Source organism: Danio rerio, chromosome 24 (assembly GCF_052040795.2).
Source record: "Danio rerio strain M-AB ecotype USA chromosome 24, GRCz13ab, whole genome shotgun sequence".
NCBI classification, from domain to species: Eukaryota; Metazoa; Chordata; class Actinopteri; order Cypriniformes; family Danionidae; genus Danio; species Danio rerio.
In genome coordinates this window covers 10,421,640-10,447,322 of record NC_141044.1, presented here as the reverse complement: position 1 = coordinate 10,447,322, position 25,683 = coordinate 10,421,640, and the positions used below count along the sequence as shown (strand labels likewise).

Genomic DNA, 25,683 nt, shown 5'->3' with positions numbered 1-25,683 from the left:
TAAAACCAGGAGATTTTTTTTTTCTGAAGATAACTAAGAAAATACATTGGTGCTGACATTTCTTTGATTAGCCTGGCTACTCGTGCATCACAACCGGACAGGCAGTGGAGGTTTTGATGCACCCCAAGCCCTCTCTCCCCTACTCAGAGAAGAAGGAAAAAAAGAAAGAGAGCGTCTCTCGACCAGTAAACAGCCCACTTTTACATTTCTTCAATCGCCTGACACGTTGACACCGCTCTCACACCCCAGCATGAATTATATATATCATCAGCGCCCAGGAAAATTCCAAGAGTCCAATTCGCGCTTGAAATGTTGGGGCAAGTTGTCTCGCAGGCCTTGACAGGGCGTACATACATGACGCTCCATCGCACGACTATAGAGAGAGCCGAGCGAGCTGCTACAAGTAGAAAATAAGTGAAAAAGAATAGGGAAGAAAAGAGAAAGCCTGAATCCTGTCAAAAATATTATCGAAACCAAGGGGAAGATCAAAGGTGATGGGAGGGTCTCTTCCCGCAGCAGTCGCGAGAACGGAGAAAGAGACAGAACAACAAAAGAATATAAAGAAAAGAAAAACAAATACAGAGACGGAGTGAGAGAGGGAGAGGAACGGGATTGTAGTGAAGCCCCATGTGGCCCTATTATATGGGCAGCACTGCAGGTAAATCTGTGCTTGAGAGCGTGTGCTTTATAAACCCTGTCATCTGGTTACGAAATATCGCCGACCTTCTGTTCTCCCTTAAACAGGACACGTTTACACTGGCACAAAATAAATGATCTCTGGTCATTTCTGATTCAGAGTGGAACTTGCTGTGTAAGTGTAAACACTAAAATTCTGCTTGAATATATGTTTTTTTTTTTTCATTTTTCTCCCTGAGAAAATTCAGCTTGAACCAGCTTAGGATGGTTGGCTGGTTGTAGCTGGTCAGACAACCTGGTTTTAGAGGGGTTTTGGTTGGGGTGTAGATTTAGCATGGACAAAGGGGATGTCGATTAATACCCACAGACTACTTAAATCTCCCCACCAAATTCTCCAAAAAAAAAAAAAATCACTCTGTCAACATTAAGCTGGACAAGCAGAAAAGGTTCTTTACTCGAGTCATACCGCCCCCCCCAAACACATATGAGCATTATAACTGGCTGAGCCTTTTGTCAAGTGGGCACCATCACATGAGCCTTTTGTCATGTGATAACAGCACCAAAACTACGCAGGGAAATTTTCTTGCACAAGAATAAGTTGTGTGAGGTGGGTGACATGCAATTGAGGATGGTGGCAGCAAAAAAAGGTGGACATAAGGAGCTTTTTTCAGCTCAAGTTCGCTTCGGAATACTGTCCATCGTAATAATAGTAACATTGAGGCTAGTGTTTTTTCCCCTGCTTTCATGCACAATCTAACATTATAGCAGACTGTTGTAGTCTGTGAATATTATGGTATGAAATCTAACTGCACAATTAACTGCTAAGTGTAAAAGTATAAGTAATACGATCAGGGCAGGCGCGTCCATAGAGGCGACCTAGGCGGACGCCTAGGGCGGCAGAATAGACAGGGGGGCGTCCCCGACACTACCCTCACCACCCGTGCCCTATATCCGCGTAGGATGGCCGAATAGAGAGGCCGCCCTCAGTTATATCCGCGTCTAGTGAGGTATAATACCCCGTGCTTTCACTTTAGGGTTGAGGGCGGCGCGACAGTCCTTTGCCTAGAGCAGCAGTTCAGCTTGCTCCGGCCCTGAATATGATCCCTGTCAGTTCTCCTAATCTCTCAGAGCCGGCTAGCAAGTCAAATTTTGGTTGAACCTATTTAAGAAAAACTACAGCCTGTATCTACTTTTACTAAGACTGATGTATGAGACATACATGAAATTAATGCAAGTCTTTAGTACACTCTCTCTTAGTCGGTTATTAAACATTCCTTTAACATTACATTAATCCTTAATTTAACAGAATGAATTGTATTGAGAGTGGATAAAAATATTTGAAGAGGAGGTTAAAAGGTCCCCACCAATGTCGAGCAAACCTACGCTATTGGGTTTTGGCCATTCTGGGTTTTCAGCCATTTCCAGCCTGGTCCGGTCAGGCTGAGAGATGACCAGCTAAAACTAGCTTGACCAGCCTAGTCAGGCTTGGAGCCCAGCCCAAATCGGAAATGTCCAGCTTAAATCAGGCTGGTCAAGTTGGTTTTAGCTGGTCATTTTCCAGCCTGACCAGCTAAGACCAGGCTGGAAATGGCTGGACATCAGCCTGGAAATGGCCACAAGCACTCTAAAACCAGACTGGTCGACCAGCTAAAACCAGCCAACTAGCTCAGGCTGGGAAATTTGGATTTTATTCAGATACATATCCTGGATACATACCGCTAAAGAATCACTAGAGAAAGAGTAAAAAATGAGCCAATTTGCATTTTAAACTACACTGAAAAAATATTTCAATGTTGATTCCTTGGATTTACAATTTTTTTAAGTGGTTGTAAACAATTAATTTGGGCTAAATTTAAACAAACAAATTAAGTTGAACATTAGTAAATGTAATTTGTATTTTTAAATTCAACACATTTTAACTGTTTGCAAAATTTTTTTTCTGTGTAATAGAATGGCCATAGCGGTCAAGATTGTACTGAATGGACATTTTCTACATTTCGCAGCTTCTATTGAGAATTTGGTAATTAAGCTTTGAGCATGTATCAAACTTTATGATGTCTTTATGATGATAGGTTTTGCAATACTGCACATATTGTAATTGTATGCAACATGCATACTGTATTTCACACAAGTTTTGTCATCGTTGTGAAAATGTTGTTTTCAAACATTTTAAAGAAATGTCTGAAATAAAGTTTTTGCCACCAGAAAGTTGTGTTTTGTTAGTAAATAGTTGCTTGGCAACAGAGAAACAAGCATTCAAAGGCAAGGGAAAACGGTGCAGTCATTTTGACTGTTTTGGCCACTCAAGGTAAAAAGTGGCTTTTATAAGGCTTTTATTTGGTAACACTTTATTTTGATGGTCCATTTGAGTATTAGTAGACTGTCTGCTTAATATCTGTTGATGTGCTTCTTCAACAGCCATTTAACTGACTATAAAAACCTTTGCAAGTACTTGTCAATTTACACTTACCCTCACCCTAACCACAAACCAACAGTCTACATATGTCTCTAATGAGAATAGTTGGCATGTAGATGCAATGTAACATAAATTTAACAAACGGACCATCAAAATAAACCATGACCTTTTATTTTAACAGTTTCTTGAATTAGGCAATTTTAAAAAGTCAAAATTACTTTTCCTTTAGTTAATGTTAAACATAAAAAAATTCATTCCTGTTCATTCCTTCATTTCATTCATCATTGTTCATTCCTGCTTGAGGAAAACAAGTCATCTTTACATAGACTTTGACATTTTTGTACAGTATGTAATACTTGTTGTTGGGTTTATTTTTGCCAGATACAAATCTACAATTTGAAGGTCAGTCATTGCACTCATAATAAATGACTTCTTTTTTTGGGAGATTCATGTACTGTAAACACCAACATTGGCAAAGCGATGCAGTGTAAATCAGATTTGGACAAAAGAACATATCTGTGCAGTAAGACTTGCATTATAAATGCAATACATTACAATACAACTTATAGCACCTTTAAAACAACTGCAGTTGACCAAAGTGCGTCCCAGCATAAATATATAAAATCCTGATCCCTGTAATCACCCCTGAAAGCACTAATAGAAAGGTACAGATTTAAATTTAATTTATTTGTATGAATTTGTGTGATCTCATTTGTATAATTTTGTACAATTTGTTTATCCCCAATAACGATTGGGATCAACAAATGAATTCCACAATTTTAAAATGGTCAAAATGACTTTCTCTGTAGTTGGAGTGTTATAGTATCCCTCAAGCACAAATGAAAAGCCAAAATCACAAAATAGATAAGTTTCAGGTTGAGCATCCAAAGTTTAAGACAATTTAATATACTGTACAATGGAAGAGAGTTCCAAAGTCACCCAATAGCCTCTATCACCCTTGTTTTTTAATCTGACAGTAGGAACAAATAATCATCTGGTTTGACAGTTTTATTTGATTCGAAGATCTTCCATTTGTTGTATTTTGATATGGAATCAAATGTTTAGCAATATATATTTTGGGCACTCAACACACACAAAAAAAAAAAACACCAAAAGGACTTTAAATTAAAATATTTTATCATTCTATCCCGCTATTTTCACATTTAAATGTTTCACAGTATTTTTCCCACATTTTTAATCCTTCTATGAAATATGGCATTCAGCTAACACAGAGTCAATCCTCCATATGCTCATTCGATCTTAAAGTGACAATGTTTGAAAATTTAAGGAATTTAATCAAACAGAAAATGAAAAAGAATGATTAATTTGCTGCTTTTCAATAAAACTATAGTGATTTTAATCGGAATCAATGTGAATTTCAATGATACGGTGAAGAAAATGTCTGTGTATTAGCATATTATTTGTAACTGGCTAAACCCGTGGTTCTCAAACTGTACATGTACTACTATTGGTACGCAGGCTGCCTTCTAGTGATACGCAAAGTAATCCAATGTCATAAGTATATGCAAAATATATTTAAAAATTTATCAAAAATGGTTCATATTTGAATATGATGACATATAGCCTATATTTATGAGGTCCAAGCAGCATTTCCAGGCTTTGATGAATAAGATACTATAGGTTAACACTTTACATTTAAGTACTTTTTTTTCTTTTTAAGAACAGTAGCCTACTTTTTTTAATAAACTTTTAAAAGCACATTTTAATTTAAACGTTGACATTTTATTTTTTTGTTTGTTTGTTTTTTTAAAAATAAGCACAGCAGTGTTAATGTTCAAACTATTTATAAGGTTTAAAGTGGCCGATAATAATAAATATTTTTAATAATAGTAATTAATCTGTCATGTTTTTAAACTGTGCAGAGCTGTAGCTGCTTTATTAGGCCTAATACGCTACTGTATTTTAATACTGGTCATATGTTGGTACTTGGAGGGACAATTTTTTCTGAGGTGATACTTGATGAAAAAAGTTTGAGAACCACTGGGCTAAGCTGTTTGATTTATGTGCAACTTTTTTTTTTTTGGATTTATGTGCTCCAGACCAACTGCGTCACAGTCTGGTATGGAAGCTGCTCTGTTGCTGAGTGTAAGGCACTGCAGCGGGTGGTGAAAACTTCCCAGCACATCACAGGGACCACACTGCCAGCCATTGAGGTCATCCAGACAAAACACTGTCTGCGCAGAGCACGCAGTATTCTTAAGGACACCTCTCACCCTGCTCACAGATTGTTTTCTCTCCTACCTTCTGAAAGGCGCTTCAGGCTCCCCCGGACAAAAACAAGCAAACTGAGGAACAGCTTAACCCCCAGAGCTGTCTCCCTCTTGAACTCTGCCCCTCACTGACACTTTTGCCCCCTAATACAACCCCCACTTTCATCTAACTTATACTCCTCACAATAACTCCACTATTTAAAATTTGCACATTTAAAAATTACACATATCCATTGCACTGATTCATTTATTTGAACTGTACACACCCACTGTACACATTTGTAATTATGTTTATCTATCTGCACTCTTCTGATTATTAATGGCAACCTGTACATAAATTCATATATCTCTTTTCATAGCTAATACAACCTGTATATAATGTTCATAGTACATCCATCTGTAAGGCGAAGCAGTGGCGCAGTAGGTAGTGCTGTCGCCTCACAGCAAGAAGGTCGCTGGGTTGAACCTCAGCTCAGCTGCCATTTCTGTGAGGAGTTTGCATGTTCTCCCTGTGTTCGCGAGGGTTTTCTCCGGGTGCTCCGGTTTCCCCCACAGTCCAAAGACATGCTAGAGGTGAACTGGGTAGGCTAAATTGCCGGAATGTGTAAGAGTGTATGAGGGTGACAGACCCAGACGACAGGCTGGCCGGAATGTGTAAAAAAGTCATTATCATACGGAAAAGTCTAAGTGGAGGACTTGTTCTAAAGTGCCGACCCCGCAACCATACGGGACTAAGGCCTAGGAAGAAGAAGAAGAAGAGAGTACATCCATCTGTAAATATCACTAACTGCACTATATAACTTATTCCTGCATCCTGCACTTGCTGCTATTGCACTGCTGGTTAGACCTAAACTGCATTTCATTTGTCTTGTACTTGTACATGTGTAATGACAACGAAGTTGAATCTAATCCGAAAAAAATTGTGTGCTATTTATTAGATTTTTTTTTGTAAGTTCTGGATAAAGAATTGTAGGAGTTTGGGGTATTTTTCGTATTTAATTCAGTGACAGAAGCTTTGGGCTACACTTAACAGGTATGAACCAGTGTGAAAAAGCCAAAACTGGAGTAATTCTCTTTCTCTCCCTCTGTTTTGTGTGTCAAAAATCTGGCAACAGCATTTTGTGCTAACTCAGTTAATGCATGATGACATAAAACATTGAATTTTGGTCTTCAGATCAACAAAAGAAAGAGTACATTTCAGTTAAGAAATAGCTCTAAGTTAAAAAAGTCAGTCTTCGCAATGTTTGAAACCTGTCTTAATAAAACTAAAACTGAATCCATTATACTGCCCAGGTTCTTGTCATGTTCCGAGACATTTATCTATAGAGGCTAACTTATAATTTTCATGAAAGCAAAGGAAAGATCAAGAACGACACGCTGCTTTTTATTAGCATTAAGATGAAGAATACAGCTTGCTAAATGCAGCCTGTGTCTTTCTGCTCTGGAAAGAGGTTGCGATGTGTGCTTGCGCAGACCTTGAGCCAAAGAGTCAGGAGTGAGAGCAATGACAGAAGCTGCAAAGGTCTGAATGCATGGAAACACAATATGTACATGAATACAGAGCAGAAATGCATTTACTTTGTTGGAGTGTTTGTATGAAAAGAACACAAGGACATGTAGAGGAGGTGACGCCTTACTGTGGTAGCGTAAACGTTATATGCACATGAACAATGGTAAAATCAGTGTACTTTCGACTGCTACCTTGACTTTATTGAAAAAAACTAACTCGCTAGATTTCTTGGATAATGAGAAACGAATTCAATAATAGTGATGATCGGCGCTATTTTATTTGGTGCCACTGAAAATTTACCTGTACATCCACATCTCACTAGAGATGAGGAAAATATAATGTACTTCTATCACACTTATAGAATGATGAAAACTTCAATAGCTTTTATACCAGGGTTGGGTAAACTCAGTCCTGGAGGGCCGGTGTCCTGCACAGCTCCAACACTAATCAAACACACCTGAAAAAGCTAATCAGTGTCTTCAACATCACTAGACATTTATAAGAAGGTGTGTTTGATTAGAGTTGGAGCTAAACTGTGCAGGACACCGGCCCTCCAGGACCGAGTTTGCCCACCCCTTGTATATATTGTATATGCTATAGTAATATGCTGTAATTTCAGCTTTGCCATTACAAGAAAATAAATTGATTAATAATTACATTTAATCATTTAATATCATTTAATATCATTTCAGAAATCATCTACAATATAAAATTGTGAAATTAGTTTACAATACTAAATTGTTTTCCTGTATCTTGTTCAATTAAATGTAGTGTACAGTATATAAATTTACACTTTTATGAATAAAATTTTTACTATACACCACCATATTATAGTAGCAGTTTCATTTACAAATCTTTATGTAAAATAATTTTACAATTGTGAAGAATGTTATTTCTTCCAACATAGTAAAAAAATAAAAATAAACAAATATATATATATATATATTTATATATATATATATATATATATATATATATATATATATATATATATATATATATATATATATATATATATATATATTTTTATATAACCGGTCACTTTATTAGGTACACCTGTCCAATTGCTCGTTAATGCAAATTTCTACTCAGCCAATCATCACAAGGCAGCAACTTAATGCATTTAGGCTTGTAGACATCGTCAAGTTGATCTGCTGAAAATATATCCAGTAAGCAAAAGGTCTGTGGGCGCAAACGACTTGTTGATGCCAGAGGTCAGAGGTAAACGGTCAGACTGGTTCCAGCTGATAGAAAGCCAACAGTAACTGAAATAACCTCGTTACAACCGAGGTATGCAGAAGAGCATTTCTGAATGCACAACACATTGAACTTTGAGGCAGATAGGCTACAGAAGTAGAAGACCACACCGGCTGCCACTCCTGTCAGCTAGGAACAGGAAACGCACAGGTTCACCAAAATTGGACAATAGAAGATTGGAAAAACATTGCCTGGCCTGATGAGTCTCTATATCTGCTGCAACACTCAATTGGTAGGGTCAGAACTTGGCATTAACAACATAAAAGAATGGATCCATCCTGCCTTCAATTAACGGTTTAGGCTGGTGGCAGTGGTGGTGTAATAATGTGGGGCATGCTTTGGGCCCATTAGTATCAATTGAGCATCGTGTTAACGCCACAGCCTTTTGTTGCTGATCATGTCCATCTCTTTATGACTAGATCTTCTGATGGCTACTTCCAGCAGGATAATGCGCCAGAAAGCGTGAATCATCTCAGACTGGTTTCTTAATCTGGTTTCTGGCCTTTAAAATGCTCTTTAAGCCAAATACTAGTATCTTGTAAAATATTATGTTGGGTTGCATATGGAAGGGCATCCACTGCGTAAAACATATGCTGGAAAAGTTGGCGGTTCATTCTGCTGTGGCGACACTAAATTAATAAAGGGACTAAGCTGAGAAGAAAATAAATGAATGAATAAATATTATGTAGTGTCATCATGGCAAAGACAAAGAAATTGTATGAAATTAGGTATTAAAATGATAATGTTTAAAATGTGTTGGAAAAATATATCCAGAACTTAGAAACAGAACTTAGAAAATAAAGTAAGTAAATAAACAAATATATAAATAAATAAACTCCATTACTGATAAAATAAACTACAGTACATCTGCAGGGCAGTATATGTGTGTTTGCTTTTCTCTTTTAAAGGTCATAATAAATTCAATATTAAAACATGATTTGACAGGAAGATCAACTGACTATTTTCTCCCATAATCAAAAGTAAAGAGTACAAACACAAACCCTGTCACACATACAAAAGTCCATAGTTATAAAATAATACCTGACAAGCTTCAACAAATGAAGCCAGAGCCCATCCTGACAGGTCCTGTGACCCGCCTGCCCCCCTGCACCTGAAACCACCCCAATTTACTCCTTTTTTTCCTATCGTCTTTCATCTTGAGGCCAACCTGAACTCAAACTAAGCAAACAGATTTCTGACAAACAGATAACAGAGACTCCTATGTTTAACAGAAACTCATTCCCTTCACCTCCATGACCTGCGCATGTGTGTGTGCTCTAAAATCCCAGTGCAAAAATCACCTGTCGTGTGTTTGATGTGTGCAAGTGTGTGTGTGAAGCGTGTCGCGGCTGATTGTCAGAGGTCAGCGAGAGGGTCATCGAGAAGTGACAGGGCGATCGCACTATTTTTGTTTCAACTATCAAAAAAGAAAAAAGTGTAGAGGGCCAAACAGAGCATCCACCTGCCTCATTAAAACGCTTTGTTTTCTGTCGGTCCCATACAACACCCTTTCCTCTGGAGTCGTCCAGATGATGAACACAACAACGTGTGTGTCTTTGGGTCGGATCTGTGTGTGAAATCTGCTAGATTACTGGAGATATTGATCATGGAGTGTGACAGACAGATTAACTGATAATTAAAATGCAAAAAATCTATTATGCATGGCAGGAATATTGATTGACATGCTAATCCTGTTACAGAGCTGTCAAAGTGACTGATGCTAAAATATTTCACTCTAATAAGTCGGCTTAAACTGATGCGCTAATAGTCTCACGAATGCCCAGTCATGCACAATGACTAGCGATCATGGTTGGGATTTTAGTTAAATGCATTAAACTTAAAAAAAATAAATAAATGGTAAAAATCGACTGTAAAAAAACGGCAGCTGTGGGTGCCGGTATTATACAGTTAAAGATATGGTAAGAAATTTCTAAAGTAAATTATTTCTTTTCATTCATCAATATTTTAAAGTACTATTGTCTGCACAATATTGCTTTGCTGTACAGATAAAAACACAACCATAAGCATCTGTGGATAATGAAGTATATTCGTATAATGCAGGGGTTCCCAAACTTTTCAGCTCGCGACCCCCAAAATAACAATGCCAGTAACTTGCGACCCCCAATATCCTCTGAGGTGGTTATAAATACAGAAATCTTGCATGCAATGGGACGCACACACACCAATACACCAAAGTCTATCCTTCGTTATATTTTTTAATGTATGTCAGTGCTGTAAATGTGCCAGAAAGTTTAACCTGGTATTATAAAATCAATCTGCTGCATCTGACGCTATTGCTGAGTCTTTAATATAACGTAATTACCTGAGGGGTCGCAATCCAATAGAACTAGTAACTATAAGCTACTATATTAACTATACAGTAGTGCAGTGGTTCTCAAACTGTGGTACGTGTACCACTAGTGGTACGCGGGCTTCCTTCTAGTGGTACGCGGAGGAATGAAAAATGTCATGTACATGCTACATATATTTTAAAATTTATCAAAAATGATGTATATAATATGCCATATATCACTTATAGCCTATATTTCTGAGGAAATCTGCCACGTTTTTTTTGCTGTGCAGAGTTGTAGCTGCTTTACTGGGCCTACCACGCTACTGTATTTTAATACTGCTCATTTTGGTGGTACTTGGAGAGAATTTTTTTTTCTGAGGTGGTACTTGAAGAAAAAAGTTTGAGAACCACAGCAGTGGTGTATATAGTAACTGTAAATGACAGTAAATGAATTTTAGTAGGTTATGGATTAAAATGGTAATTTTTATGGTTTAATAAAAATAAATAGATTTTTGGAAATCACCAGGCGACCCCCCCTTCATTGTCCCGCGACCCCTCGGGGGGTCCCGACCCCCACTTTGAGAACCACTGATATAATGAACCAATGCTCATCAGTTTTCCCACAAGCAGAGAAGCATACATATAAAGTATATGCTGTAAGAAATGCTATGAATACAAATGTTTCTAAGTTACTTTAACTTATTTTAATAAGTTAATCGGGTTACAACTATATTTTAAGTTAAATTGAGCAGCTCAGTTGTGCAGAGGATCGCCTCACATCAAGAAGGTTGCTGGTTTGAGCCCCGGCTGGGTCAGTTAGCATTTCTGTGTGGAGTTTGCATGTTCTCCCCTTGTTCGCATTGGTTTCCTCCTGGAGCCCCGGTTTCCCCCAAACATGTGGTATAGGTAAATTGGATGGGCTAAATTGTCAGTAGTGTATGTGTGTAAATGAGAGTGTAGGGATGTTTCCCAGTGATGGGTTGCAGCTGGAAGGGCATCCGCTGTGTAAAACATATGCTGGATAACTTGCCGGTTCATTTTGCTGTAGCAATCCCAGACTAATAAAAAGACTAAGCTGAAAAGAAAAGGAATGACTGATGCCTAACTTAATAATTTGATTCTGTTTGATTGATAAAAGTTGCGATGACCAGAAAAGTTCATTTGACTTAAGTAAAAGGCAGCAAATTTTTTTTTACAGTATAGATCAGAGATGCCCACACTAGGGCCCGAGGGCCAAAGTTTTCCAATGGTAACCTTTAAATTGGCCCGCCATCTCATCTCAGATGCAAGGGTGAAAATATCTGTATCGCGGGAGCCGAGGGACTAGCTCAGATTTCTTGCGGCATAAGAATAAATTCCAAAATAAAATGTGTCAGCAATCGGTAACTCTGGTGTAATTTGAATGGGAGAGGGTGGTCTAACAATATAGCGTTCTCGAGTCCTGACGTTATTTCATAACAGCATTTCCTCATTCTTATTGGCTTACTGGCTGTACCGCTGCTCATGACTGTTACACATGATGAACGCATGACCAGTTCTTTCTGATTTTTTTTTTTTTTCACAGTCTGTGCGCGCATCATCTGCATAACAGTCATCAGAGTGGGCTTTCCCATGGCAGAGCAAAGTGAAGATGCCCTGTTCTTGAACAACCTTTTACTATTATGAAACGTACATCAGGGAAGTCTGATGTATAGTAGTCTTTTTAGCATATCATAAACACAACAGGAAAAAAATGACCCTATTTGGGCAATGTTATAATACCTTAAAGTTGTACCCTTTAGCAGTCACAAGACTGGAACCTCAGGTTTAAGGTGGCACTCATGTCTCATCACAAAGGGGCAAAAAAACAAAAAAACATTTAGCCTACAACCCCTGCACTACCTACAGCTTTATCTGTTATCTCTCTATTTTGGTAGAACACAGTTTAAACGTGAGATTTTGAAAACCAGATCTAAATTTAGTGGGAATGGTTGGGTCAGGTAGAAAATTATTCTAAGCGGGCAGCGGGTGAACAAAAACATACAGTTTTGTTAAAAAAAGTTTGGGGTAATGCCTTTATTTCACATTGTCACTTCTAAATTAACTTTAGCTTTTGTTTTTTTTTTTTTTAGATTTTCTTAAATTAACATACAGTTTCTCAATAAATAAAGCACAATTCAGAAGTCTTCGGTGAGTACATCAAAGCAAAGGCAGATGCAGCTTTACAAGTGAATTCCGCATCAAACTTTATTGTGTTATTAACGGAATACTTACAGTATGTTTTGATTATGATAGGTTTATTAAAAAATGAAATAAAAATGCATCAAATAATAATGTATTCTATTTATTTTAATATATATGATAAATATACTGTACATATTGCGCATAGCAACTATGCAATACCGTTTGATATAAATCTCACTCAAGTTTGGTTTTTGGACCTTCACAAGAAAGGTTTGGTCACCATTGATAAAGGAAGATGCTTAGTGACTTTCACACAACTACTAAACACCATTATTGTAACACATATCAAATTTAAGTAATGCAATAGAACCATAGTAATGCATAGTAAAAAAGTAAACTGTTAAGCAGGTTACTTAATTTTACCAGTTAAGCAGGTTCCTGTTAAACAGGTTGCACATTTTAACTGTCCCATTTTTGCCTTTGAAATCAATGAAGTTTTTTAAAGTGTAGGGATAGTTCACTTAAAAATGAAAGCTCTGTCATTACTTAATCACCGTCTACTAGTTACAAATATGTATTTTATTCTGTTAAACAAATAAAATTTTGAAGAATGTTATAAAATGGCAACCATACCAGTTACCATTTTTACTTCTATAAAGTACGTCAATGCCATTTTCTACCAGTCTTCAAAATATCTTCATATATATTGTTCAAAAGCAAAAAGAAAAGTAAGATCACTTGAAGATAGGTAAATGGTGAGTGAATATTATTTTCGGGTGAACTATACCTTTAAATGTTGGCTTGTTTTTCAACAAACTCTACGTTCTTAAATTGTCAAAACATTTGGTAGATTCCACATATGAAATGGGAACCATCTGTGATCCAGTTATTTGTCTTTTTTAAAGACTCAATGCTGGTTTCTACTCATTTCCACTACTAAGGACATGAAAGTACAGGAGCTTTTTATCTTAAATTCTCTTTTTGTGTGGTAAGAAAAAAGAAAGACACAACACTAAACTTACCAAGACATAACTTTGACCATTTTTTAAATGCGTTTCAGTACAAATTAGCATCAGAGTGAGTAAAATTATGACTCAGTATTAATTTTTGGGTGTACTATCGCTTTAAAGATGCCTACTTTAGAGATAGTAATGATGGTGAAATTGAGCTACACAGACACATACAGAAACACACAGACTGAAACACACACACACACACGCAGGCTGCACAGTGAATTAAAGGCCAATCGCAAGGGCAAAGTGAGTAACACTGAGTTAATTAATTCAGTGGAAAATGACTGTGGTGGAAGAAAGATGTGTGAAAACAAGGAAAAGGAACAGAATAAATGTGGTCGGATGTCTGACAGTATCTGGTGGAGGAACTGTTTATTATTAATTATTATGTAACTGTTCACCTAATGACAACATGAATGGAACACAAGAATGAGAACGAAGGACAAAATTGCACATAAGGCGCACAGGGTTGAAACTACATGTCACACTAGCGTTTTCTCATGGAATAAAACGTTAAATTGGGAGAAGATTATTTAAGTGTGTATTCTATTTAACCCTTGTGTGCTGGTGGGGGTGTTTTCAATGATGGGTGGTTTTGAGTCTTAATTTGGCCACAACTTTCTCTCTGTTTCAGAAAATGGAATCAACTTTGGTGATAAATCTTATTTTGAAACATTTATTGGGAAATACTTTGAAAGTTTTCAAAAACTCAACAATTACCTCTGGGCAAATTTACTATCCTTTCCTTATGTTGGTGACCGTTTTTGCCCCATTGACTTAAATTATAATGACATTTTTTCTTTGCAAAGAAATGAACCATGAACCATATTATTATGCAATCTTGATTACTGTTTGTTTTCCCTGTTGGGAAGAGGTAAAATTACCTATTTTTACAGTTCATAAAAATTGTTTGTGTGAAAAAGGAACCTTATAAATCTATAAAAATCAATTTAATATAAAAAAAGTGTGAGTAACTTGAAGAAAAAAGTTTGAGAACCACAGCAGTGGTTCTTGAGTTTTTTTTTTTTTTTTTACTGCAGGGAAAATAAGTATTGAACACTTCACCATTTTTTCTCAGAAAACATATTTCTACTGGTGCCATTGACTTGAAAAGTTACCCAGATGTTGGTATAAAAAAAAAAATATATATATATATATATATATATATATATATATATATATATATATATATATATACAGTTGAAGTCAGAATTATTAGCCCCTTCAATTTTTTTTCTTCTTTTTTAAATATATTCCAAATGTTGTTTAACAGAGCAAGAACATTTTCACAGTATGCCTGATAAATTTTTTTCTTCTGGATAAAGTCTTATTTGTTTTATTTCGGCTAGATTAAAAGCAGTTTTTAATTTTTAAAACACCATTTTAGGGACAAAATGATTAGCCCCTTTAAGCTATATTTTTTCTCGATAACCTACAGAACAAACCATCGTTATACAATAACTTGCCTAATTAGTATAACCTGCCTAGTTACCTTAATTAACCTAGTTAAGCCTTTAGATGTCACTTTAAGCTGTATAGAAGTGTCTTGAAAAATATCAAGTAAAATATTATTTACTATCATCATGGTAAAGAGAAAATAAATCCATTATTAGAAATGAGTTATTAAAACTATTATGTTTAGAAATGTGTTGAAAAAATTCTTCTCTCCATTAAACAGAAATTGGAGAAAAATAAACAAGCGTTCTAATAATTCAGGGGGGCTAATAATTCTGACTTCAACTGTATACACACACACACACACACACACACACACACACACACACACACACACACACACACACACACACACACACACACACACACACACACACACACACACACATATATATATATATATATATATATATATATATATATATATATAATTAGTTTAAAAATTAAGTTATGCATGTAAAATGTATTGAACACATGAAGAAAGGAAGGTGTAGAAAGGAAGTCCAGAGAGCAGCTGAAATTTCTCAGTAGTTATTCAGCAACCCTCTACCCTGTAAATTAATATTAGCTTCTATACATATACATGGATTACATATACTTCAGTCCAACATCTACATCATCAGGAAGATGAAGATGAAACCAGGGTGGACATTTCAGCAGAACAATGATCCAAAACACTGCCAAGGATAATCTCAAATGCTTTTAAGGAAAAAAAAAAATCAAGCTGTAGAATGGCCTAGCCAATCATCTGACTTGATTCCAATATAAAATACAAATGAAAGATCAGATTGTATAGGCAAGACAAGAAGAAACAAGATTTTTACACCCCGGATGAAGTCTTTGAAAAACTCACACCCGAACAATACATGTGACCTCATTTTGTATATGAGAGGGGTCTTTATGCTGCCATCACCAAAAACGCCTTTTATATAAAGTATTTACATTTCAGTATTACAATACATTTCAGTAGTTCAGTACTTTCTACTTGTGTCATTCCATTGTTATTACACATAACTCATTTTTCAGATTTTTTATTTCTTTTGTTTTATTATTATGTTTGTATTGTTCAAGTTTTCACCAAAATCTGGTTCAATTTCATGTCAACAGCTCCTTTAGAAATATTAATTCCAGGAAAAACAAAAAAACAAAACAGAACATGACGTGTTCAATACTTATTTTCCCCGCTGTATATATTTTACATATACATTTGCAGCACAAATAAAACAATTAAAACAATCAAAAGCAGATAAGCTGAGCGTCTGATCAAACTGAAATATTAGTTGCTCCTTCAGACAATATGAAATGATTCCAGTGAACAGACAATACTAAATGGAGAAGCAGTTAGACTGCAGTTGAGAGCCTCTGAGTGTTTATAGCGCTGAAGTGGACAGCGTGTTGGGATCAGACCACAAAGACCCCCGCCTGACATGCATGTCTGATCAAAGTGTATTACTGCTATGGGCTCTGCTGGGGATTTAAAGGAATCCTGGGCCATCTTCCAAAGAGAACTAGGTGTGAAAGTAGAGAGTTTTATGATTAAAAACTGAACCTCAGAATATGGTGTAAAAATGTTTTGAGTGAAAACAAATTAGTAAGATGTGTATATTTGTATAATGTATTACAAGAAAAAATTTCTAATATTATCATTCATTAATTTTTCTTTGGTAGTCCCTTATTTATCAGGGGTTGCCGCAGCGGAATGAACCGCTGACTAATCCAGCATATGTTTTACGTAGTGAATGCCCTTGAACCACTGAGCCACTGTGCTGCCCATCTAATATCATAAAAATATATAAAATAAAAAGATACAGGAATAAATATTTGTAAAGTTTGTCATCTTCTGCATTTTATAAATCTTTTGATTAACTGTTTGATAGACTGTAGTGTGATATTCATTATTTATTTTATATTCAAGATACTTTAAGTGCTCAAATTGTGTTTCTATAATGTTTTGCCAATCTTTTTCTTGACTATAAATCATCTGTAGTGTGACATTTAGGATATTTTATTTAATTTGTTTTCAAAGTGAATATGTATTGATTTATTTTAAATGATTTTTAGTAAAACTGGCCACATACTTGTGCAATATATAAAACCGTTTTAATTATCTTTGTTTGATTATTTGATTATTACTAATGTTTGATCCAATAAATATATCTAGTGCTCAGTATATATTAGTTCACCCCTCACAAATCTTTAATTTAATTCATATTTTCTTTAGGGTGGGTTGAAATATTATATTTGTGCATATACATTAGATTAATCAGTACTAAAGTCAAATCTGGAGCTTAGCTAACATAATAACTCACGGTCCAAAAACTTGTAGCTCAAATTTATATGTTAGGGAAAATATGAAACACAATTTTAAAAAATAGCAAAAATCTGAGAAAATGAAACAAATATACAAACAAATAAGATTTTGTTGAAATTTTGCAATTTTTATATATATTTTTGCAATATTTCGCACACATTTAAATATATAATCTAAAGATGTTTAGTAAATAAAATATCATTTTAATAAATATATCTGTTTAATGAATCTATTTTGCACTAAAATATTCAACCTACAGTTGAAGTCAAAATAATTATCTCCCCTGTTTATTTTTACCGCAAGTTTTGTTTAACAGAGAGAAGATTTTGTCAACACATTTCTAGTTTTAATAACTCATTTCTAATAACTAACTTATTTTATCTTTGCCATGATGACAGTAAATAATATTTTGCTTCTATATACTGTAACTTAAAGTAACATTTAAAGACTTAACTAGGTTAATTAGGTTTACTAGGGAGGTTAGGGTAATTAGGCAAGCTATTGTATAATAATGGTTTGTTTTGTAAACTAAAGAAAATATAGCCTAAAGGAGCTAATAATTGAATTGACCTAATTGAAATTAAATTTTTTTTTATTTTTTTTATAAAACTGCTTTTATTCTAGCCAAAATAAAAATTTCTCCAGAAGAAAAAAATATCAGACATACTGTGAAAATTTCCTTGCTTTGTTAAAGATCATTTTAAATGTTAATGAAATTAAAATAAATAAATAAATAAATAAATAAATAAATAAATAAATAAATAAATAAATAAATAAAAGGGGTCTAATAATTCTGACTTTAACTGTATATCCACTGAGAAATTTCTTAAAATCTTTTTTTTAATATTTTAAAATATTTTCATCAAAATGGGGTATACTCATGTATGCTAAGTACTGTATATATACTGTAGATGTTTATACCAAAATAAGTTCTACAAATAAAGTAAAACTGACAATTTATTAGCACTTGCAAAGTATAATTTTATTTTTCCTACCCAATAAACCCAACTACTACATACTAACAGAAATAAGCAGCCAATTAGTGCTTAATTGAGCTGAAGGTCTTAGTTAATGGTTTGTTAATAGCATGCATTGTATATTAAAATAAAGTGTCATCAAAGTGACTAATAAATAAATGTAAAACATGCATTTAACAGTGTCTACAAACATCCCATTAAGTTAGTACCTATATGCTAAAATGCACTTCTTTTTTTATCTCATCATCACCTACTTTAACACCCTAACATTACCTGCGCTCACCATCTGTGTCTGTCTCTTTCTCCAATACCTGTCTGCCATCACTGTCCCCTTGCGCCCTGTTCCCGAGGTCCTGTCCCCCTCCCACTGCCCGCTCTCCCCTTAGTGTCTAATGCAAAATTTATGCTCACGAGGTGGTTTCAGTGGGTGGAAAAATCAATACCGCCGGGCCCTGATGCGCCAGAGAGAAAGAGTGCTCTTTGACTGACAGTAAAAGCATGAGGGGGGGTGATCGGGGGGCACTTTTAAAGCAAGCAAAGGTGGACGACAGCTCAGAATTGGTCCATCCTCAAAACACAACAACAGTTTTCAGAAAAGGCAGATTTGAGGATTAAACCATGCCCAGCCTGCTATTAAAACACATTTTCCTTTTTTAATATCATTGTTGTTCCGCCAGCAGCTGCATTCCTGAAGTTGATAAGCCCAAGCGTTGCGGCGTCGAAATGAAGTGATTTAAAGACAATGTGCGTACATCATACGGCCTTTGTTGTTCGCTGCCTGCATTGTGCTTGCCCTTTGAAAACACAAGACGAAAAATGTGTATGCATGTAACCAAAAAAAAAAATCTGGGGTGTTTAAACCAGGGCTCGGAGAAAGTGTGTAAAAGAAAAAGAAGTTTCAATGGAATGAAACGACTATAAACAATAGGATTTGCCCTGGATCCTTCTCCCGCTATCTTTCACCTCTTTAATTATTCCTTTTGCTTGTCTTGCGGAGCATGTAAGCAGTATTGCGCGCTACCGAACGAAGAGCCCGCGGGCAGTCGGTCTGTTGAAACGTAAAGCTCTAAGTGACATGACACCGCTTGTGATTCTTAATGCACTTTAATAAAACCCAATCCAGCACTAAAACGCAAGTAAAAAAGGCACCCGCTGATCCCATCCACGAATTATTCCCAACAATCAAAAGTGTACAAATTTGTGTGCGTTGCTCGACTCAATATTTTGGTCCCTGACATATACTGAACCCTTTTACGAGCTCGCAAACAGTTTTGCAACAACATTTTAAACAGCAGACTTCCTTTCACAATTCTTCAGGGGGAACAGCAAGTACATGGTGTTTAATACGACCTCAGCTGTTTGAGAAAAGCGGCGTGCTGCTTTCTGCCGGTTTAGTAGTTTCTCTCCTGCATGGCCTATGAGGTGTTTGAGTGGTCTGAGCGATACATGATGAATGAAGTGGCGTGCTACTTATGCGCTTATCGTGCTCAGTGACTAGCAACAGGTTCAGCAGAGGCCAGCCACAGTAAATGAAACTCCTCAGCAGGACAATACATCATCAGAGCAAATATATGCGGCCCGGATGAACACGCGCACGTCTCGCGCAGGACACCGACAACCGGCATGATGGGTATAGGAGAAGGAAGGAGGGAGTGGAAAATGTTAGAAAAAAAGATGGAGGGAAAGAAGGAAAGAAATGTGGGATGGGATGTGGGGAAGAACAAAAGATTTCCTATTAGCTGATGGACGTTGTTTCTTTTTTAACATTAACTGCCCAGGCTGGGAAGCCGAATAGAACGCGCCATGGCTAATATCACACACAGGGATCGTAGAGAGGAGATTTGTCATGATGAAGTACTGTAATGTACACAGCCTGGGCGCATGTTGTGTGGACGCAGCCCTGTTGGATTTGAAGGAAGGTCATGATTGAGGACGTTATTGTGATATTAAATATCTAAGATGAGAAACGTCAATTTAAAAAATAGAGCTTTTTTGTTGTTGCTGCTGCTAATGTTGTTGATGCCAACTGAAAGAACAGATTTCAACTTGCAAAAATGTTGTTTATGATATAAGATTTAAAATAAAATTAATATAAAATATTTATACTGGTTTTAATGAGAAAACATTCAATTGTAATCTGCATAAAATATACTTATTTTATGATATAATATGATATTGTTATCATATCTGTACTGTACCGTGATTCCAGACCCCTTTTCCAGTCATTCATCAATAGGTTTATTTAATTAGATTTGAACTTTGTTATTATCATCATTATTAGTATTATTTAAGGCAGCATGGTGGTGCAGTGGGTAGCACAATCGCCTTACAGCAAGGTCGCTGGTTCGAATCAGGGCTGGTTTAGTTGGCATTTCTGTGTGGAGTTGCATGTTCTCCCCATGTTCACAGGGGTTTCCTCCGCGTGCTCCAGTTTCCCTCACAGTCCAAATGCAGCACAGGTGAATTGAATAAGCTAAATTGGCTGTAGTGTATGTGAGTGTGTGCAAGAATGTATGTTTCCCAGTGTTGAGTTGCGGTTGGAAGGGCGTCCGCTGTGTAAAACGTGTGCTGGATAAGTTGGCAGTTCATTCTGCTGTGACACCATCAGATTAATAAAGGGACTAAGTCGAAAAGTAAATCAATGAATGAATGATTATTTAAATCTTAAAATGTATCAAAAAATTACAATCTTTTTTAGTTGTTGTGATATTAGACAATCACAATACTACAAGTATAAAAAACATCCTTTAGTTGTTATAAATTATTACTTAACAATTTAAATAATTTTAATAACTATTAATTTACATTAAATTGTTACCGTAAATATATTATTTTCATCACTATTAATACATAATGATAGAAAAAAAATTGCTAGATTTTAAGTGACAATGTCTTGTTAATTCTATAATTTACAAATAAAATAAAGGATTACATGTTCACATTTTAAAGTGATTTTTAAAACACTCAGGGAATTCTAAATTTACAGAATAACATTAAGATGATGTATAATGACATCTTCTTTTTAGAACATTTACTATTTTTTGCACTTTAAGCAAGAAAGCAGAACTAAAAAAATGACAGAATGAGAATAAACAAAGACCACACTTTACAATAAAGTTGAATTAGCTAACATATTTACAAACATGAACCAAAACAATACTTGTACAGCATTTATTAATCAAACTTCAACATTTACTAGCGCATTATTAAAATCCAAAGTCATGCCTGTATACATTAGTTAATGCATTGTAGGTAAACATGACCTACATATAATCAACTTTAATTTTATTAACTCCCATCAACAGTGTTGCGAATAACACATTACAAGTAACACAAATTACATAATAATATTGCTTTTCTACGTAAACCATTACTTTTAAAAAATAAGTAATAATATTTTAGTTACTTTTTAAAAAAAATTTAAGAGCAAGTTAGTAGTTACTTTAGAGTTTAATTAATTAGTTTTAAACAAATAAATTGCTGAATTAAAATTAAAGTCACAATGAATGACGCAGTCAATGAAAGAATGTGTTCATTATTTAAACACATCAAAGAAAAGGAAAAGAGGATTGTATTAATGGACCATGATTTTTACTTACAGTTTTTTCCAACTGCTTCAACGCAAAATCTTTTCATGTCACAAAGTTTCTGAAACCCTTCAGCTAAACTCAAAAACTACACTGCAAATCTCCACAACCAGAAGCGATTTCTCAGACTCTTGAAAACTTTTTTCAAAACTCTATACACAATTCTCTAGCTAAAACACAAAAATCTACTTGCTACTTGCTTCCCCTTTTCCAAACACAACCAATCAAAATGCAACACTTATTTACTTGGGCGCGCACACACACACTCCTCAAATGTGGAAACATTAATTTCTTAACTGATCACTAACCCATTACTGTAGTACAGGCCAAGGTCAAAGGTGACAGGACCCCAAACAAATGGTTTGTTGATTTACCTTTTCTAAATCCTAAATTCCTTAAGAAAAAAACATAGGAATTCTTCTCGCCTGGCACTGGGAAGTATATTGTACCATAAGATTGTAAAGACAATGGACGCTTTTCCCAAGACCCCCCATCATACAATTGTGTTCTTTACTATATTCTGGAGAATATACTTTCGCTTTACATGTTTTTTTTTTTTTTTTTTTGGCATTTTTACATACAGTATGTATGTTTTTTTTTGTATGCTACTGTATATGTCAGTAATGCTTGGCCTAATAAATATTTTCTGTTACTTTATTCCATTGGTGTTTACAGTGTACCTGTTCCCCTGTTTTCTTTCACTGTAAAACATTGTACTGAACTACAAAAAAGCCTATAAAAGAGCACAGAGCTTTAGATTTAGAACAACAGTGTTTACATGGTATATGCAAACATTTACTATAATGAAAAAGTGTTTGCCAATTGATGCAAATGCTTCATTCTGACAAGTGTTTATGGTATTTTGAATGCAGCGTTACATTTTGAAGAAAATGTGAGGCATTTTGCATTTTGTATGTGCAATTTTGAAAATTGTGTGTAGAGTTTTAAAAAAGGAGTCTTTGTTTTGAAAATATGTGTAAGCAGCTGGAAAAACTGTAATACAAAAAAGTACAAAAGTAGCAAACACACTGCGTTAAACTTTCAATAATCTCTATATACAGCATGTATAGCTCTGGGGGCACGATCACATCCTTTTTTTATGTGTGTTTTTTTTTTAAGATAAATAAAGGTTACACAGTGTGTTGCTAATTGCAGAGCTCCTCTATTACAGTTGTTTACACATAATTACTTGTACTACAGACACAATGACTCCAACATGTAACTGATGCACCAACCCCCTGAACCAATTCTGCTAAACTACAAGCACAACTCCTGCTTTACACTCAAATTGCAGGTTTAAAACACACTTTTTTTTTTTAAACATTACACACAATTCTCTGCAATTAGCACAATTTTCATGCAGAAAATCTCTTGTTTTCACAAGGTACACTGTCATTCCAAATTGTAAAGTCAGTTGTCCTACTTTGATTAATAAATCATCACATATGTAGGTAAAAACATGTAACACATAACTGCAATTTAGTAAATAGAGCTCATCTGGTTTACAACTGGTTCACTGTCCACCTACGTTTTTTTGTTGTTGTTGTTGTTGTTTATCTTCCTCCATATTCTCCATTCCTCAATCCTATTGAGGACTTTTGTATGACTGAAATTTACACAATTTATATATATATATATATATATATATATATATATATATATATATATATATATATATATATATATATATATATATATATATATATATATATATATATATATATATATATATATATATATATATATTACCCTCTCCGTTGTCGCCACTAGCTTGCATGGTTTGGGATTGGTAGAGCTATGCATCGATGGATTTGCTGCTCAGTGTTTAGGCCCTCAATAGTAACTAATAAACCACGCTAAACTGAGCTGAACAGAACTTAAACACTAAATACTGAACTACACTGTTTCAATTTACTATGATCTTTTATGTGAAGCTGCTTTGACACAATCAACATTATAAAAGTGCTATACAAATAAAGGTAAATTAAATTGAATTGAATATATATATATATATATATATATATATATATATATATATATATATATATATATATATATATATATATATATATATATATATATATATATATGTATATATATATATATATATATATATATATATATATATATATATATATATATATATATATACTATATATTATATAATATTATATATTATATATTACTGTAACTGTATTTTGTAAATACTCTTGCTGATGGTATATGTAGACCATGTTATAGTATGTGCAACTTTGTGTTGGTTGGGATGAACACTGTGTACACTGTTTTTGTGGGTAAAATACAGTAAAAATATATTTGGTGCCGTGTATTTGTGTTTTATCCTAAAATATTTTACAACACACTTATGTAGGCTTATGTACTGTCTGTAGTAAGTGTAACACTGAGCAAAAAAGGCTTACAGTAAGTCATTATGATGAATGGAGAAAAAGTGGTTATAGTGTTTTACATTAAGCACATTAGTAATCAACTGGTTCTTATAAATGTCTATTCATGTGATGTTTTTGCGTGTCATTTGAAAACAAAACACCATTTTGAGAAGAAATTACATTGTTTTGAATGTAAAGTTTAACTTTGCAGGAGAATTGAAGGGTTTTGCTCAATGTATGTGTGTTTTTTGATGTGTGTAGAGTTCTGACAATATGAGACATGCTTTTAGAAAATGTGTGTAAACAATTGGGAAAAACTGTAAAAAAGGAAAGAAAAAAGCATGTTCTGAAAGAGATCAAGCCCTTGTCAGGTCAAAAAAAGGAGCAAAAAAAAAATCGAAAGTAATGTAATGCATTACTTACGATAAAAAGTAACTAAGAAACGCAACTAGTTACTTTTTAGAGAGTAACTCAATATTGTAATGAATTACTTTCAAAAGTAACTTTCCCCAACACTGCCCAACAACAAGGATGAATTATTACTAAATATATTGTTCATTCCAGTAAATATAATAAATAACTAAATCGAATGCAACCTTATTGTAAAGTGTTAAAAAAAAACAAAGATGTAAAACCAATGATAAGAAAAGTCCCATGTTTAAGGACAAAATGACAGTGAGTGCGTCTCTTTGCCTTCAAACCCCTCCTCCTGCTGCGGTGTCCAACACTCGGCCCTGTTTGTGAAAGATGTACGAGTTTAATGTGCCGATATCTCCTCTTCTCTCGCGTCTGTGGTCTACTTACCAGCTACATGATCCAACCCTGATGCGCCTGCTGTGTTTTCAGCAAGGAGCCCTCAGGGACCATTACACTCCAGCCTGCCCTTCCTCTGGGGCCTTTTAGGGCCCCTTAACACTTACGGAAGACCCTTGAATCCCAAGCCCTTCCCCAGAAAGCACATCTATTAATTAACGTAATTAGGCCCTGAGATGGCAATTAGAAACCGCAGATAGCTTTTAGCCTGTCTGCAGCTTCCAAAAAAGGCTTGGTTTCAGCACCATCTGCCGTGTCAGAAATCACCACAGCATCTTGTGTTTCCCAGAGAGGAGAAAGCGGCGTTATCTGAGATTTAGACCTTCACCCGAACGAAAGGGTCAAATTCTGGACCCTCTCATATTTAGGCTTTTCATCTGATATGAAATGACAAATGCAACGCTTATCATGTGTCACTCACTATCAGCTTGAATAGTGATCCTTATTAAAATACGTTCCGCCGGATTGAATTGTTAATGCGCCTGCAGAGGCTGGAGCCAGAGGAAAAGAAAGTTACAGCACTTGTATTAAAACGCTCTGTGATGTGTATTGATAGGCTGATTCTTTAGGTATTGATTGAACGGCGCAGTCGTAATGACGAAGCCAGATTTGTGTAGGTTTTTTTATTGATTCC

General features: G+C 35.1%; 1 protein-coding gene across 8 annotated transcripts in view; it reads right to left on the bottom strand.

Annotated features, from left to right (window-relative positions):
• The window catches only part of pou6f2 (POU class 6 homeobox 2), a 232,754-nt gene that overhangs the window by 106,819 nt on the left and 100,252 nt on the right, over positions 1–25,683 (bottom strand). The window lies entirely within an intron of this gene.